Raw genomic sequence first — 13,495 nt, 5'->3', positions numbered from 1 at the left:
ATTAATAACCTCTATCGTTGGGTAATTGAATCTTATTTGATTTTTTCTTCTTTTTGTGTAAGTCTATACCTTTATTTTTTTTTTACAGTAAGCATGGATAGCTTATGTAATTTAGGTAATAAATATATAATTCCACTAAGAACTGAAACTATGCCAAAAATGTTATCAGCACTTGGCAAAATATAGCATACTTACAGCACAATGGAGTCTTTACAAGTCCGTGTTTGAAATTTCAAATTCATTGATGAGACTAAATAGTACCAATTTTTGACAAATGTATATTAATTCAGTATGCTTTGATACATAGCCAAAGAGCATTCTCTACAAGAGAGTGTTGGCTGATTATCACAGAAGATACATTGATTTCTAAATTGTTCCATCTTTATGACTTATGACCATACCAAGATTTAAAAGACCCTGATTTTGCCTCCAAGTGCTTATAATTTAGTGGAATTTAATTTTATGGGGTTGGTAGTAGTTAGGTTTTGAAGAAATTATGCCAAGTCACAATGACCCCTGAAAATACTTAAATCAGTGTCTAAAAATAGTCTGTGCTTGCATTTATGATCAACTAACTCAGCATTGGCTTTTGGGGGGGGGGGCAGTTAATTCTGTAATTTCTTGGAGACACAACGCCTCCTCACCTTCCTGGCTCTGGGATCCTTAAAGTTACTCATTATCACTCCAATCAGCCGGGGTGGTGATTTGCTTGCTTCATTGCCTAAGAACATCGCTGCTCATTATCTTGTTATTTTCCTTTCATTCTTTCTCTTCTTCTTGGATCCTTATAAGCCACAGAGGTTCACACTGAAAACATGTGATGCCACTGTAGGAGGGTAGTAATATTTCATAAGTAACTGTTGAATGAGACCCTGTGAGTTGTGTTAAAACAGACCAGCAGCTGAGTTGGCTGGGGGGAAAATGGAAAACATTAGGAAGTAATGATATGTCAGACTGGGCTTGTAGCCTCCGAAATGTACTGTGTGCATCAGGCCCTGCTGGGGACACCAGTGAGGCTACACGGTCCACAAGGACAACTGTGCCCACTGCCCTTACAGAATTCTCAGTGTAACGGAGGAGATGGACATTGATGGGACAATCGCACAAATAAAGGGAAGGTGGCAAGCAAAGAAAGGATGCCCAGACAGTGTGGGGATAGAAGGCTGAGCGCCACTGCAGACCCCAGCAAGTGGGCAAAGTCAGGAAAGTGCTCAGTCAACTTAGGAATAAATAATCTAATGGGTGGCTGGCCAGGGTGGGGGTGGTGGGGAGCGGAGTGTCTGTTCAAGAGGTGGAAAGAGAAACTGCATTTTATTGCATTTTCTGAGAACTCACCATGTGCCCGACTGCCTGTGGGGTGGTCTTTCCTTAGGTCCCCTGCAATCCTTAAAACACACATTTGATAGGTTGGCATCAGGAGCCACAGTTTTTTTTTTTTTTTTTAATAATTTTTTTTATTTATTTATGATAGTCACAGAGAGAGAGAGAGAGAGAGAGAGAGGCAGAGACACAGGCAGAGGGAGAAGCAGGCTCCATGCACCGGGAGCCCGACGTGGGATTCGATCTCGGGTCTCCAGGATCGCGCCCTGGGCCAAAGGCAGGCGCCAAACCGCTGTGCCACTCAGGGATCCCAGGAGCCACAGTTTTTAAGTGAATAACGCAGGCTCAGAGAGGTTAAGTCACCCAGCACAGGAGAAAAGGCCAGGAAAGGGATCCTCAGCCGCAGGCTTCAGAGTTTGGGGCTTATTTGGTTGGCATGGAAGGAGGTGCCGGAGGCTTCTGGGCGGGCACAGGGCTGGAAGGAAGGTATACTGAGGAGGGTTTGTCTCCAGTGGGGACAGAAGGACTGGGGTCAGGGAGCCAGCTGCCGGCTGCTTGGACACTGGTGAGAGGGAGTCTCCCGGGAGGCCCTCTGGGAGGCTGCTCACAAGCTACTGGGTTTGGGGGGTTGGCGGGGGAGGGAAGGAGAGGAAGATAAAATCATTTAATTTCCAAAAACTTCCAATGCACAGCACAGCATAACAGAGGAACATGCCTCTACCGTGACGGTTGATTTATGCTGCTTAAATTTTGTAGCCTATAAAAAACGTTTACTGTGCCACCAGTGGAACCCGGGATTCGAGTCAAATACGGGAAAGAGCATAGACCAGCTCACGCGGGAGACTGGCGACAGTCATTTCTTGCTTTAAGACCTGATTGACCCAATTGATCATTTAAGGAATGAGTAGCCCCTGCAGCTTATAAGAGGGGCAGCCTTTCTTTTTTTTTTTTTTTTTTAATGATAGACACAGATCGAGAGAGAGAGAGAGAGAGAGAGAGAGAGAGAGAAGCAGAGACACAGGCAGAGGGAGAAGCAGGCTCCATGCAGGGAGCCCGACGTGGGATTCGATCCCGAGTCTCCAGGATCGCGCCCTGGGCCAAAGGCAGGCGCCAAACCGCTGCGCCACCCAGGGATCCCCAGCCTTTCTTTTCAAGTCGAGTCTGTATTTCAAATGGGGCTTTGAGCGGGCTCCCTTGGCGACGCCCCTGGGGAGCGGAGGTGCCCTGAGATCTGGAGGGGTTGCAGGCCGGCATCCCCGGGTCAGGAGCTAGGCCTGGGGGAGGGGGGGGGCGTCCCGGCTGGGTGAGCGGCCTCTGCACCCACAAGGGGGCCCTCGGAGCCCCGCAGCCGCGGAGCCAGCGGCCAGCCCCGGGTCCCGCTGCGGGGAAGGCGCTGCAGAGCCGCCCGCCCGGCCGCGCGGAATCCGGGGCGCTCCCCGGCCGCGTGGACGCGGGCGCAGCGTCAGGGCCGGTGCGTGCTGATCGTGTGGACCACCCACGGGGAAACCGGTTCGTGTCGGCGGCTCCCGGCCGCAGAGCCCCGCAGCGAGGCTCCCTGAACCCCCGGGACCTTCCCTTGCGCCTCGCCCCGCGGCGCCCAGGTCGGAGGGCCGGGGCCCGGGCGTCCCCCACCCGCCGCCCCCAAACCCATCCCGTGGGGAGGGCGGACCTTCTGGGCCAGGGCCCGCCTGCATTTGACGTATTTTATTTTTTTAAAGATGTTATCCGTGGGATACACACAGAGAGACGCAGAGACATGGGCGGAGGGAGAAGCAGGCCCCGCGCAAGGAGCCGGGTGCGGGACTCGAACCCAGGGCCCAGGATCACACCCTGAGCAGAAGGCAGACGCTCAACCTCTGAGCCACCCAGGTGCACCCCCCACCCCCGCCTGCATTTTTTTAGAAAAAGATTTTATTTATTCATGAGAGACAGAGAGACAGAGAGAGAGGCAGAGACACAGGCAGAGGGAGAAGCAGGCTCCGTGCAGGGAGCCCGACGCGGGACTCGATCCGGGGTCTCCAGGGTCACGCCCTGGGCTGAAGGCGGCGCTCAACTGCCGAGCCACCGGGGCTGACCCTCCTCGCCCCCCCCCCCCCCCCCCCCCCCCAGCCTGCGTTTCAAACCCGCCGCCCGGGAGCAGCGCCGAGGCCCCAGGCCCGGGGGCTAAGCGCTCCGCAGATCTGTTCGGCGGATCAGCTCGGACGGGGACAAGTGCATTTCTTCAGGAGAACCATGAATACTGATGAGGCGCTGTGAGGGTGAATCAGAATTTCAAAGGACACAGATACCAGGCCAAAAGTTACATTTCTAAAAAAGTCCCCAAGTAGGACAAAGAAAGGCTTCTAGTCTTCGGAGCATTTGACTGACCGGCTTTTAAAACAAAACCAAACACTACGCGGGGAGCACGTGCCCAGGCCTCGGGCAAGGCGGCCTCAACACTTGTTTGCCTCTCGGGATAAACCTATTGAAAGAATGTGTGAATGATTTTAAGAGTCTCCCTGACTCTTGGACAAAGGAGTGCTTTCTGAGAATTTGAAAAACTTTTGTTGGAGGCAAAAGGGGGCAGGGATTTTTTTTTCCCCTTCTGTTTTTAGAGAGACCCCATTTAATAATGGATCTCAGGCCACTGTGAAGCCTGGGATACTAGTCCAGTGTGACGACCCCATTGCTGCGTTGCAAGTCCTGAGGCTTGACGTGTCAGCCGAGTCACCTTGGACAAGCTACTTCAGCAGCTGAGGCCTCAGTTTCTCCCGCCCAAAATGGATCAGAATACCCACCTCCCAGGGTGGTTGTCAGGCTTTATGGGGCGGACACATTACAAAGTAGTTAGGAGCCTCTACAGAGTAAGCTTGATAATCTGTTTACCAAAAAATGAACCGAAAATGTCCAGCTTTGCACACACACCCCCAAAGTTGTCACCATTAGTATTAACTTGTCCCTACCAGGCCCCTGCGACCTGACCCATCCCATCTGGGGCCTCACCCCTCCCATGCCTGTCCCCCCTGGGCCCCAGAGCCCTGGTCTTCCTTCTTCATTGTGCGGGGTTCATTGCCATCTTCAGGCCTCTGCGCAGCCTCGCTTTTCAGCCTGCTTCTGTACAGGGGACTTGCGTGTCCTTTGGTCTCAGACCCGCATCCTGTCCCTACTTTCTGAGAAAGACTCCCCCCCCCCATTACTTCCAGGTGCTCTCCAGCTACTGCCCTCTTACATCTTCTTAGCACTTAGCACTATCTGAGCTCATTTTGTCCTCGCTTGTTTCCATTTCTACCTCCTGACTCCTGTGCCATGAGAATGTCAGCCCCATCCTGTTACCACCATTTCCCCAGCTCCTAGAACAGGGCCTGCGCACAGGCGGGGCTCCAAGAACATCTGTTGAAGGGGAGACTTGAGGGAGTGAGTGATGAGTGAGCAAACAGCAAGTGAATCCATGGAATAAGAAATGTCCCAGGAAGAAACACTGGAAGCTGAAGCCCCAGTGCAATTCAGCGTTTGCCGGGAGAGTGCACCTCGGAAGCCCTTCCTAGGCTGCCTTCACCCTTATGCCAACCCACCCCAGATCTCACGCTGGGGACTTCCGTGTTGGCACTCGTCTGTCTCCCTGGGGAGCCTCCCACTCCTTGAAACAAAAAGCCCCTTATAGTGCGTAACACCATAGCAGACAGACATATAATAGATGCTCAATAAAAATATAGGTGAATGAACAAATTTAAACAAAACCTATATATGCTATGACATTTCAAGTTAATACTAACAAAGTTACTGGTGCTTGTCTTTGGAAAATATTCGTTTTGGGGATGCCCAGGGGCTCAGCAGTTGAGCGCCTGCCTTCGACCCAGGGCATGATCCTGGAGTCCCCAGGATCAAGTCCTGCGTTGGGCTCTCTGCATGGAGCCTGCTCTCTCTGCCTGTATCTCTGCCTCTCTCTGTGTGTGTCTCTCTCATAAATAAATAAATAAAAATCTTTTTTTTTAAAAAAGGAAAATATTAGGTTTTTAGTAATTGAAACGTTTGTTGCAACTTTATGTTCTAGAGTATCTTTAAAGTAGGGTATGGAAATGGAATGTAAGGTATGCTTTGGTACTCGCAGGCCCAGAGTGGAAAGCATTTAAGGGGCAGAGAGGAACTGGGGGCGGGACACCCGGGAGCAAAGTCCAAGGCTGGAGAAAGTTGGCTTGCTTTGCCGCTTATTGCTGGAGGACTGGGTAGAGGGAGGCCGGTGAGGACACCTGGGATTTCCCAGAAAAAGGCAGCAGAGTTGCCCGTCAGGCCCTGCCCCACCTGGGTCTTCAGTGTCTGGCCCAGTGACAGGCCCAATGGGCACACATCCTGGGTGCTGAGGGGGAGGCTGGGAGGGGTGGGCCCCGCGGGCTGGATATCTGTGGGGGGAGTCAGCAAGTAGTCTCTGAAGTAACTTTACATAGATAAATGAGGGTGGGGGAGAGAGTGGAGAGGGAGAGAGAGAGCAAGAGAAACAACCCCCCCCCCCCAGGGAGAACAGAGGGAGGTGCTGCAAAAGACACTCAGGTGACCCCTAAGAATTCAAGTCTTTCATTAGGCCCCACCTGAAGGCCAATTGTTCTGCAATCTACTGAGTGGTTTTGGCTCTAGGCTTATCTAAATCCAGTTGGGGTGTGGGGGGTGGTGTGGGGAAGAGTTTCTTCCTTTAACGAGGAAGAACAAAATAGCTCAAGAAACAAAAGCTTTTTTTTTCTTTTCTTTTTTTTTCTTTTTTTTTTTTTTTGTGACCGGAATTTAAATGCTTCCAAAATGAACTGGCTACATGAGAGAAATTTGATTTTGCTTGAAAAATATGTCTTTTCCTGACCCCTCCCCACACATGTCCATAGTATGTACACATACAGGTCTCCTTTTAAACCTGGTGTGTGAGCATAAAATAGAAATTTACTCTCCTGTTCTGACTTCTGCTGGGAGTAGAAGATTCTAATGACAAACATGCTTGGAAACATTTCTCCAAACAAGCACACGACGTGCCAGAGGGTTACATTTGGAGAGTTTGGTAGGATTAGAGAGGGGCAGGTTATAGCTAAATGAAGGCGAAAATGAGGCCAACAGCGGAACCTGCGGAAGACACGGTGTTCCGCATGGAAGACTGTCTTAGGCCAAGTCACTTACCCTCTCATCTCCTTGTTCCTCCTTTGGGAAGTGGAGCTAGAACTGGTTCCTGCCTTATCCGCTCGTGACGATTACATGAGCTCATGTGAGGAAAGCATGAGGGCGGGAGTCCTGGGCCCACAGTTAGCTCACGGGAGCACTTGCGCATCTAATAGCACTTGAGTGCCCTATTGCTGGAAAGTCCTCCAATTCATTTCCATCCCACAGATAATCACTTTAGGCTTTGGGATATAAGGAGGAAAGAGCACGTCCCAGCTCTCAGGAGATCTGGTCTAGAGTGAGGACAGACAGGTAGACAGATAATTATAATCTTGTGTGTTGTGCAGTGAACCAAGTGTGCCCTGCGTGCTGTGGAAATGGCTGGGCAGCACCAGCTGTGTTTCCCTGGGGTCCCGTGTTAGCCTGGCCGTGAAAGGGAGCCAACTTTTATGTCTATGGTCTACCAGTCTATGGCATTTATTTGTTCCAGCACCTAGCACAGTACCTACCATATAGAAGGACTTGAAAAAAGCCTTGCTGGGGACACGTGGGCGGCTCAGTGGTTGAGCGACTGCCTTTGGCTCAGGTCATGATCTCAGGGCCCTGGGATCGAGTCCTGCATCAGGCTCCCTGCTCAGCAGAGAGCCTGCTTCTCCCTCTGCCTATGTCTCTGCCTATTTCTGTATCTCTCATGAATAAGTAAATATTTTTTAAAAAGATAGAAAATAGACTTGCTAAATGAATCCAACTCGTTTAGACCTTGTCTTTGTCAATTTCAATGAAAAAAAAAAAAAAAGAAAGAAAACCCTCAAGAAACCTGAGTGGTGATACTGGTATAAGATTGTAAAACTGAGTAGAGGGGGAATATATCGAAGGTGGGTTGCCAGAGCAGGCCAAGCCCGTGGTCTATCTGCCACGTGATTTTGGTGGTACGATCTTGTTCTGGCCACTGGGCTAGGCAGTGGGCTGCCAGCCTGGAGGAGAAGTAGAGGAAGGCAGGAAGGGGGAGCCACCCCACCGAGTGTACTCAGGCCGACCGCTGGGCGCTAGACACAGGGCGCGGAACTGGAAGGCCGCAGAGCCAGCTGAGGACAGAGAGGACTCAGAGGGCTCCTCAAAGGCCATGTGGAGGAACCATACTTTGAACACGTGTCCTTCAGGTGGGGGAGGAAGATGCAGCAGCTGTCAGAGCAGAATCAGCTCAAAGTTTTATTAGGCTTTATTTAATTTTTTCTCCTCCCACACCTCATTAGGCCTGCTTTTCTCTCTTCTCCCCACATTAAGGTGGAGGTTCAGGGCATACACCCTGGAGTCAGGGGCCTAGCCCAGTTCCTATTGACTCTGTGTCCTTGGACAAGTTCTTTAACTTTCCCTTGACTCCGTTTCCCTAACTTTGACATGGACAATTATCGTGAGGATTGAGTTAACTCGGGGAAAGGGCTGAGAGCAGAGCCTGGTAGGTGGTGAGTGCTGGTTACACTCCAGGTGTCAACATGTCACCTGCATGGTGTGTCATTGTCTTGGAAGTGAGCCACTCTAACAATGGGAGTGTCCTGACTGCAGCTGCACTCCTGGGCCAGGGAAGGCGTGGTATGTTTAAAGTAGGGGCCTTGTGTGGTCACGTTTGCATTTTAGAGAGACAGATTTAAAGAAAGGGAATAGACCTTGAGGAGGCCAGGAGCCAGTGGGGACGTTGTAGTAGAGTCTCCGTGAGAGACAGGAGGCTCTGAATCCAGGAGGTGAAAATGAGCAGAAAGAACTGGGGGCAAAATTGGCAAAGCATAGTAAGTGTTTAGAAATGGGTAGTGCAGGTGGGTTCCCCAGTTTCTAGCCTATTGACTGGGGGGACAGTGGTACCAGAGGTGAGGTAAAGAAGGTCAAGGGAGAGGCTGGCTGGGGAGAGCGATGATGAGGACTTCCATATTTCCTGGAGGGACACCCTGCTCTCACCAATTCCTTGCTCAAAACCTGTCAATGAACCACCATGGCCATTAGATAAATGTCAATTCTAGTAGTACTTACCTCCCAGGATTATTGTAAAGATTCGCTAATGCAACTCAAATTCTCAAAATATATTAAGTGCACATGGCATTGTGTGTTTGCTATTTATGAGTCTATAACTATTATGAGTCAGATCCCTGTGTTGTCTGTCCTCTGTTCACATCCCAGACTCACCCTATTCCCATTCCTCTGGCTGCATTACAGTTCCCCAGTTCACAGAAAACACTGGCCTTCTCTCATCTCCAGAGATGAGAACTCTCCACCTTCCCTTTTTTCTATTTAACTTGTTCTCCTCCATGTTCAGCTAAGATGTTGCTCCCTCTAGGATGCCCAGGCTGGGTGAGGGCTTCTATATTCTCATAGGCTTTTTTTTTTTAAAGATTATTTATTTATTTATTTATTTATTTATTTATTTATTTATTTATTTATGAGAGAGAGAGGCAGAGAAGTAGGCACCCTGTGGGGAGCCCCATGTGGAACTCCATCTGGGAACTCCAGGATCATGCTCTGGGGCGAAGGCAAGCGCTAAACTGCTGAGCCACCCACGGACCCCCTCTCCACTCTCTCTCATTGTTTGTTTTGCTTTTAAGATTATATTTATTCGAGATAGAGAGAGTAAGAGATGGAGAGAGCACAAGTGGGGGAGGGGCAGAGGCAGAGGGAGAAGCAGACTCCCCACCAGGCGAGGGAGCCCAACGTGGGGCTCCACCCCAGGACCCTGGCATCATGCCTGGAGCTGAAGGCAGATGCTTAACCGACTGAGCTATCCAGGAGCCCCTCATTGGTTTTTTTTTTTTTTTTTTTACCTTAGCCCTTGGACATCTATTTTCTTCCCATAATCTCACCTATCTCTTGCTATCTCCATGTCCAGCTTCAACTTTGCTCCTGAACTCTTGACCTGTATTTTCAACTGCTCATAAATCCTCCAACTAGACCTTTCACAGCTAGCCAACTGGAACAGGTTATTATTTCAACCCTCATTCCCATGCCTCAAACTGAGCTCTCCTCCCCTATTTTCTAGCTTGTTTAATAGGCTCCCCATGTACACAATCACTCAAGCTAGGTCTTATGAGTTTCAATTCCTCCTCCCTCTCCCCCCTACATCCTTCCTCTTATGTATCTTGCCATTTCTGATTCTGGACAGCTTGAATTTGACTTCTCATTTCATCTTCACTGTCACAATGCTAGCTTTGGCTTTCATTATCAGTTGCCTAGACTATTATAATAGCTTCTTAACTGGCCTGTCTCCAGCTAACTTCCAGAGCACAAGTCTGATCATGCCACTTTTTTACTCCAAGACCTTCTAAGGCTGCACAACCAATAAAGTGAAGTCTGAGCCCCCAACCATGGCATTCAATGTCTTCACAGTTTGGTCCCAGTGTATTTTTCCAGCTTCATCTCTCACCAGCCCATGCTCCCTCAATGTATATCTCCACATTAGAATTAGTTGTTTATCTCTTGTGCTTCCAATTCCAGGGTGTCAGGACAAGCTCATGTTAATCTCTGTACCTGAAAACCCTAGCAGAGTGCCTAATACATGAGTGTCTTCCAAGTACTTGGCTGTCATCACTTCCAAAGGGAGCATCTCACCTAATCCTCCTAATCCAATGTCTGGCTCGGTGTCCTAAACACTGAATGCATTCAATAAGAATTTGTAGGAAGTGCTGACTTATTTGGAGTGCAAACCCCCTGAGAGCAGGAACTTTACTCACTTATTTTTAAAATTGAAATGTATTTGACATATAACATTGGATAAACTTATCTGACACATTTATATATTGTTATGTGATTGCCATTGTAGTGCTATTATACCAGCAGGAACTTTATTTTATTCATACTCAAATCTCCTAACAGTACCTGACATATAATAGGTACTGAATAAATATTTGTTGAATAGAGATAAGAATGAATGAATAAATGAATGAAACTATGTTCCTGACCACCCTTTTGCTATGGTATTTACCATCTCAGACATTTAAAAACAAAAAGACTTGTTTACTTGAGAGGGAGTCTGCACGCATATGCACAGGGTTGAGGGGCAGCGGGAGAGAATCTCCAGCAGATTCCCCCATGAGCGAGGAGCCCAAGGTGGGGCTTGATCCCATGACCTGAGCCAAAATCGAGAGTCAGATGTTTAACTGACTGAGCCACTCATAAGACTTTATTCATAATAGTGCAAAGGAAGTCAGTACTACAACATGTGTCACATCTGTGCTTTGTTTGCTATACTTCTAAATCCTGTATACCATCAAAGAAAATTACCTTTTCCCATCCCTACTGGAATAGACTCCTTTTGGGCTGATGGAGCAGTTCTGGATTTTGTAGGTGTAATGAGAGGAAGGGAAGTTCAAGTTATCCTAATGTTAATTTGAATTAATTTGGTTAATGTTTCTTCTAATGTGAGCCAAGTTTTTGGGCAATGAAAGATAATTTGTCATCTCCCACATGCTAAAGTCAATATTAGGGATGCCTGAGTGGCTCAGTGGTTTAGTGTCTGCCTTTGGCTCAGGTCGTGATCCTGGGGTCCTGGGATCGAGTTCCGCGTCGGGCTCCCTACAGGGAGCCTGCTTCTCCCTCTGCCTGTGTCTCTGCCTCTTTCTCTGTGTCTCTCATGAATACATAAAATCTTTTTTTAAAAAAGTCAATATTAGAAATATATAAGAGAAACTGGATATCAAATGAACTTACATTAAGCATTTTGTTTTGGGGGAGGTTTCACTTATTTACAAAACAAGGCATACCAGTGCTGCTCAAAATGGATCTACATCAAATTCACGTACATTGTGGGAAGTGTAAATTTCAGGGCTCTGCCTCAAATTGACTGAATCTGAATCTCTGGGAGTGGGACCCAGGAATCTACATTTTCAGCATCACTGACCACTTATCTGGGAATTCCTTTCCACGGCTTCAAGGACACTACTCTTTTTTTTTTTTCCTTCTTCTAGTACTTTGGTTATAGAACCTTTCTATTCTCTATCTTCTATCAGCTGCTTTTTCGTTACTCTCTTGGAGATCCACACCTACCCCATAATTTCAACTATCACTTTGACTATTGGTCTAACTACTCTCCTGAACTCAGATATTTCCAGTGTTCACTACTGGGTCCTCAGCAAAGGCTCTAGGTGATTCTCCTGTACTCTGAGGTTCAAAAGTAGCTTGATACATTTTTTCGTCCCTCTTCTCACCTTCTTTCCATCCAAATCCTGACCAATACAACAGGAAAACTGAGGGAGCCCTGGTAGCTTAGTGGTTTAGCACCTGCCTTTAGCCCGGGCGTGATCCTGGAGACCCGGGATGGAGTCCCACGTCGGGCTCCCTGCATGGAGCCTGTTTCTCCCTCTGCCTGTGTCTCTGCCTCTCTCTCTGTGTCTCTCATGAATAAATAAATCAAATCTTAAAAAAACAAAACAAAACAGGAAAACTGAGTGAGTATAGAGAAAGGGACACACAGATCAATATATATCATCCATCGCAGTCAACTTAATGGCAGGTATTACTTCAGTGGCTGCAAGATAATAGCTGTGAGGTCTGTATTAAAATACATTAACAGGGGTGCCTGGGTGGCACAGTTGGTTAAACAACCAACTCTTGATTTCGGCTCAGGTTGTGAACGGAGGATTGTGAACGGAGCCCCACCTCTGGCTCCACGCTCAGCAAGGAGTCTGCTTGTCCCTCTCTCTCTCCCTCTGCCCCTCCTCCTGCATTCTGTCTCTCAAAAATAAATCTTAAAAAATACGTTGATAAATATGAACACATTGCTTCTTCATTGATAGCCTCTGTGTTTTTTTAAATATTTTTTTTAAATTTTTTAAATTTATTTATGATAGTGACACAGAAAGAGAGAGAGAGACAGGCAGAGGGAGAAGCAGGCTCCACGCACCCGGAGCGCCAAACCGCTGTGCCACCCAGGGATCCCTGTGTTTTTGACATATGTTTCTTATTATCTTATTTCCCAGAGCATAGTTCCCAGCCTAGGCTCAGGTGGGGCCTGGGAAGTACCTTAAAGAGTGTCTCTTTCTCTTTCTTTCTTTTCTTTCTTTTTCTTTCTTTCTTTCTTTCTTTCTTTCTTTCTTTCTTTCTTTCTTTCTTTTTCTTTCTTTCTCCTTCCTTCCTTCCTTCCTTCCTTCCTTTCCTTCTTTTCTTTCCTTCCTTCCTTCCTTCCTTCCTTTTTCTTTCTTTCTTCTTTCTTTCTTTCTTTCTTTCTTTCTTTCTTTCTTTCTTTCTTCTTTCTTTCTTTCTTCTTTCTTTCTTTCTTTCTTTCTTTCTTTCTTTCTTTCTTTCTTTCTTTCTTTCTTTCTTTCTTTCTTTCTTTCTTTCTTTCTTTCTTCTCCTTCCTTCCTTCCTTCCTTCCTTCCTTCCTTCCTTCCTTCCTTCCTTCCTTCCTCCTTCCTTCCTTTCCTTCCTCCTTCCTTCCTTCCCTCCTTCCTTCCTTCCTTCCTTCCTTCCTTCCTTCCTTCCTTCCTTCTTTCTTTCTTTTAAAATTTTACTTATTTAAGAGAGAGTGAGCACAGAGGAAGAGTGAGAGAGAGAAGCAGGCTCACTGCTGGGCTGGGGGCCTGATGTGGGACTTGATCCCAGGACCCCAAGATCCTGACCTGAGCCAAAGGCAGACACTTATCCAACCATGCCACCCAGGCACCCTGAGGAGGGTTTCATTATAGTGAGGGCAATGGATAAAAAGGAACTAAAATGAAACTGAAACCAAAATCAGGCAGATTTTTTCCCCCTCAAATCATTAAGTTGAGGGATTGCCAGTCATGCTCCACTCTAGTTACCTAGTAAAATTACTTAGGGAGCTTTTTTTTTTTTTTTTTTTTTTTTTTTTTTTTTTTTTTTTAACTTAGGGAGCTTTTAATCAGCCTCACCCTGGACTACATAAATGAGAAACTCTGGGGGACTTTGAAAACCACTAGGGCAGACCTACAGGAATACAGGTTTGGCCATTCAGATGGTGCGCCAAGAGCCTCATTTGTGGGGAGAGTGGAGCTGTTAAGGCTACCAACCCAAGTCAGACACATATCAAAATCCTTTTGTGTTTATTATACTTGAGCACTTACTATGT

At 47.5% G+C, this 13,495-nt stretch overlaps 1 long non-coding RNA gene across 2 annotated transcripts in view; it reads right to left on the bottom strand.

The window, feature by feature from the left end:
- Positions 1-13,495, bottom strand: part of LOC144300445 (uncharacterized) — a 215,475-nt gene that overhangs the window by 58,493 nt on the left and 143,487 nt on the right. For both annotated transcript variants that reach the window (XR_013367071.1, XR_013367070.1), the window contains exons 9-12: positions 11,619-11,826; positions 6,454-6,725; positions 1,336-1,385; positions 645-826 (exon numbers count right to left, since the gene is read on the bottom strand). This is a non-coding gene — a long non-coding RNA (uncharacterized LOC144300445). The remainder of the gene's footprint in view (positions 1-644; positions 827-1,335; positions 1,386-6,453; positions 6,726-11,618; positions 11,827-13,495) is intronic.

This window comes from Canis aureus, chromosome 28, assembly GCF_053574225.1.
Source record: "Canis aureus isolate CA01 chromosome 28, VMU_Caureus_v.1.0, whole genome shotgun sequence".
Lineage (NCBI taxonomy): Eukaryota > Metazoa > Chordata > Mammalia > Carnivora > Canidae > Canis > Canis aureus.
Note: the sequence above shows the minus strand (reverse complement) of the source record. Positions and strands in the feature narration are given on the sequence as shown.